Consider the following 5,583-nt stretch of genomic DNA (forward strand, 5'->3'; position numbering starts at 1 on the left):
AGATTACAGGGGTGTGCCATCACTCCTGGCAGAAGAAATATTTTTTTAAAGAAAACTGTATACAATTCCATATTAAGAACTTTAAAAAAATCCAAGTGAAATGAATTATTTCCTGGGGAAAATGTTTGATTAGAATAAACAGTTAACCTGAATATAGCAACACTTAATTTGATAGCGAAATTATCTTTATATAGCAATATAGTAACACGCAGCTTATGTGACATACATATAAAGCCTTTACTCTATCACCAGGCAGTCATGTTAAGATTCATTCATCTCTTGAGGAGAAGATATTATACAAACTGTTGCACAATTTCATTTTCAGAAATAGAATAATTGATATGAAGACCCAATATAGCACAAACCATCTTCAAATAAAAATTTATCATTTTAGCTCTATATTGAAAGATTAATAGAGAACCCAAACAATGCCAGAAAAGAATGCATGGGAAATATAAGGTAATCTACTAACATAATGGCTCATACAAATACATTAAAAAGCTAGTTAGGAACATGGCGGTGGGCGCGGAGTGATCAAGTCTCTGACCTCTTCAGCTGTGAGGGCATAGGGAATCGTAAACCGTCTAAATGCTGTATGCTCAGGATCACTAGGCAATGCTGAGCTGACGTGGATCTGGGGCGAACAGTCTGGGCCTCTCAGAACACACACTGAGCCCCGATCGGCTGAATTCAAGCTCCCGTTCGCCTGCATCTCGCAGACAAACTGCTGTGACTCAGCACTAAACCATCCCGCTGAAACAACTGGTAGGCCCTTCTGAACCTGCGGAGGTTAATACCAACCGACCCTTCATAGGCAGTGGCCACAGGATTGAGACGGGCCTTGGGGGAGCCATTCAGGACCCACCCGTTGCATCAGTCACCCAGCAAAGGGAATGAACTGTGGCCATTTACATGGGATACCACCATGGCAGAGAACTGACATCACCAGAATGCGGCAGAGGAGACAACTTCATTGAAACCAGCGGTGGCAGGTGTGTAACCCCCTAGCCCTCCCTCTCCACACAGCAGGGAAACCTTAAGGGCCCCTCCCAGCTCTCCCATGAGTGCGATAGTCAGACCGAGGGAATCAGGAGTGGCGCAGGACCCGCGGTGCGGAGCCCCTGGCTACCGCTCCCACCAGTGCTGACAACTGAGGTCTCTGGCACCAGCTACCAGGGGGCATGGCTACCGGAGAGCAAGCAAAATACGCTGAGGGTTCTCAGCCCCAAGCTCCACAAACTTAGGTTCTGAGGGAATGGCAAATAGGGAAAGTGTGCCCAGTCGTTCAAGAAAATAGGGCTCCCGGGAGCAGCAGACCTGGCGTGTAGCCAGTATTGTGGTGAAAGTCACCGGTGATCAGGGGCTGGCTTGAGGAAAAGTGGGGAAGTGACTAGACAAAGAGAAGGCGCTAGGCACTCAGGATTGGAGACCCGCCAAGTCTGGGAGGAGGAGCTGCTGCACAGTGATTGGTTCCCGCATATTGAGAGGAGAAGCTTGGCCTGGTGGGCACAGCTCCACCTACTGGAAGAGAAGTTAATCAAACTCTAAGACTGCATTTATTAATTTTTTTTATTATTATTTGGGTTTTTTTTTCATTTTCATTTTTTTAATTTTTTAAAATTTTTTTTTATTATTTTTGATTTTAATTTTTATTTTTTTGATTATATTTTTTAATTTTTTTTTCTTTTTTTCTTTTCTATTTTTTTCTTTTGTCTTTTCATTTCTTTTCAATTTCCTTATTCCCCCTTCCTTGAATTCTACCTGCTTACTCTCATTCTCTTTAGTGACTTCCTCCCTTCCCTTCTAATGCCTTTCCTCCCAAGCATCAAATACATTTATAGGAGTAAACAGTAACTCAACAGTCAAACAGAACAAGAAGTAACATGAGCAGCATGAAAAAGCAAGGAAGAAAAGAGTACAAACAATGCAGGACAGCCCAAATATTCAGGAGGACCTAGAGGCATCAGAAAAATGGTCAAATGAAGAACTCAAGGAATACCTTAGAAAGATGGAATGGAACCTTAAAGAGGATATGAGACAGCAAATTCAAACAGTGAAAGAACACATTGAAAATGAATTATATAAGAGATAAAAGAAGCAAATAAGCATCTTTATCAGGAGATAGAGATTATAAAAAAAAATCAAACAATAATTCTAGAAATGAAGGAAAGTATAAACCAAATTAAAAACTCAAATGAGAGTATCACTAACAGAGTGGAGCAAGTAGAAGCCAGAACGTCAGATAATGAAGACAAAATATATCATCTTGAAAAGAGTCTAGCCAACTCAGAAAGGCTGGTAAAAAATCACGAGAAAAACATCCAAGAGATATGGGATAACATAAAAAAAACAAACTTAAGAGTCATCGGGATAGAGGAAGGTATAGAGGTTGAAACCAAGGGAATGAGCAACCTGCTGAATGAAATAATTATAGAAAATGTTCCAGAAACAAAAATGGAAACGGATATACAAATTGTAGATGCATACAGGACACCGAGCATACAAAATCACAGTAGACCAATGCCAAGACACATTGTTATGAAGATATCCAACATACAGAACAAAGAGAAAATATTAAAAGCTACAAGAGAAAGGAGGCAGATTACATTCAGGGGTAAACCAATAAGGTTAACAACAGAGTTTTCATCACAGACACTGAAAGCAAGAAGATCCTGGAACAACGTATTTCAAACACTGAAAGACAATGGATGCCAACCAAGAATTTTGTATCCAGCAAAATTAAGCTTCAGGTACGACAACGAAATAAAAATCTTTCATGATAAACAAAAGTTAAAAGAATTTGCAGCCAGAAAATCAGCATTGCAAAGCATCTTGAGCAAAACACTACACGAGGAAGAAATGAAAAACAATAACCAAAACCAACAGTGGGAAGTGCCTCAGTAAAGACAGAGGGCGGGAGAAAAGCTAATCATGGAGAAACAAACTAAATTAAAAAAAAAAAAGATAAATAATCAAACATGGCTGGAAGTACAAATCATATATCAATAGTAACTCTAAACGTTAATGGCTTAAACTCTCCAATAAAGCGACATAGGCTGGTAACATGGATTAAAAAAACAAATCCAACAATATGCTGCCTCCAGGAGACACATCTGATTGGAAAAGACATACACAGGCTGAAGGTGAAAGGTTGGCAAAAAATATACCACACACACAGTCCTTGTAAGCAAGCAGGGGTGGCCATCCTCATATCGAATAAAATCGACTTCAAGACTAGGTTAATCAAAAGGGATAAGGAAAAACATTATATACTGTTAAAAGGAACCATTCAATAACAAGACATAACAATTATCAATATTTATGCACCAAATAAGGCTGCTGACGTTCATAAAACAAACTCTCCTCAAGTTCAAGAATCAAATAGACCACAACACAATAATTATGGGTGACTTCAACACACCTCTCTCACCATTGGACAGATCCTCCAAACAAAAGTTGAATAAAGAAACTATAGAACTCAATATCACAATCAATAACCTAGACTTAACTGACATATATAGAATATATCAACAATCATCAAGTGGATATACTTTTTTCTCAGCAGCACATGGATCCTTCTCAAAAATAGACCATATATTATGCCATAGGGCAACCCTCAGTAAATATAAAGGGGTGGAGATAATACCATGCATTTTATCTGATCATAATGGAATGAAACTGGAAATCAATGATAAAAGAAGGAAGGAAAAATCCTACATCACATGGAAAATGAACAATATGTTACTGAATGATCAATGGGTTACAGAAGACATAAAGGAGGAAATCAAAAAATTCTTAGAGATAAATGAAAATACAGACACAACATATCAGAATCAATGGGACACAATGAAAGCAGTTTTAAGAGGGAAATTCATCGCCTGGAGGTCATTCCTCAAAAAAAGAAAAAAAAAAAAACAACAAATAAATGAGCTCACACTTCATCTCAAAGCCCGAGAAAAGGAAGAGCAAAACAACAGCAAATGTAGCAGAAGGCAAGAAATAATTAAAATCAGAGCGGAAATCAATGAAATTGAAACAAAAGAAACTATTGAAAAAATTGACAAAACTAAAAGTTGGTTCTTCGAAAAAATAAATAAGATAGACAGACCCTTAGCCATGCTAACGAAGAGAAGAAGAGAGAGAACTCAAGTTACTAACATATGGGATGAAAAAGGCAACATCACAACAGATACTACAGAAATACAGAAGATAATTAGGAATTATTTTGAAAACCTATATTCCAATAAAATAGAAGACAGTGAAGACATCGATAAATTTCTTTAGTCATATGATTTGCCCAGACTGAGTCAGGAGGATACACACAATTTGAACAGACCAATATCAATGGATGAAATAGAAGAAGCCATCAAAAGACTACCAACCAAGAAAAGCCCAGGACCGGATGGGTATACAGCCGAGTTTTACAAAACCTTTAAAGAAGAATTAATACCAATACTTTTCAAGTTATTTCAGGAAATAGAAAAAGAGGGAGCTCTTCCAAATTCATTCTATGAGGCCAACATCACCCTGATTCCGAAACCAGACAAAGACACCTCAAAGAAAGAAAACTACAGACCAATATCTCTAATGAACCTAGATGCAAAAATCCTCAATAAAATTCTGGCAAATCAGATACAAAAACTAGGGATAACAGGAACTTACCTCAACATTGTAAAATATATCTATGCTAAGCCTCAGGCTAGCATCATTCTGAATGGAGAAAAATTGAAGGCATTACCTCTAAAATCTGGAACAAGACAGGGATGCCCTCTATCACCACTTCTATTCAATATAGTTCTCGAAACACTGGCCAGAGCAATTAGACAGACGAAAGAAATTAAAGGCATAAAAATAGGAAAAGAAGACCTTAAATTATCACTATTTGCGGATGACATGATAATATATTTAACAGACCCAAAAGGGTCTACAAAAAAACTAGTAGAACTAATAAATGAATTCAGCAAAGTGGCAGGATATAAAATCAACACGCATAAATCAAAGGCATTTCTGTATATCAGTGACAAAACTTCTGAAAAGGAAATGAGGAAAAACACCCCATTCACAATATCCTCAAAAAAAAAAAATAAAATACTTGGGAATCAATCTAACAAAAGAGGTGAAATATTTATACAATGAAAACTACAGAACCGTAAACAGAGAAATAGAAGTAGATCTTAGAAGATGGAAAAATTTACCCTGTTCATGGATAGGCAGAACTAACATCATCAAAATGGCGATATTACCAAAAGTTCTTTATAGGTTTACTGCAATGCCAATCAAAATCCCAACGGCATTTTGTGGAAATAGATAAAGCAATCATGAAATTCATATGGAAAAATAAAAGACCCAGAATAGCAAAAGCAACTCTACACAGGACTTAGAGTTGAATCAGGTGGCATAACGATACCAGAATTCAAACTATACTACAGAGCAATAGTAACAAAAACAGCATGGTACTTGTACCAAAACAGGCGGGTGGACCAATGGTACAGAATAGAGGACACAGAGACTAATCCACAAAGTTACAACTATCTTATATTTGATAAAGGGGCTAAAAGCATGCAATGGAGGAAGGATAGCATC

This window comes from Marmota monax, unplaced genomic scaffold, assembly GCF_021218885.2.
Source record: "Marmota monax isolate L192 unplaced genomic scaffold, Marmota_monax_Labrador192_F-V1.1 WCK01_AAM20220418_F8-fsc00303, whole genome shotgun sequence".
Taxonomy (NCBI): Eukaryota; Metazoa; Chordata; class Mammalia; order Rodentia; family Sciuridae; genus Marmota; species Marmota monax.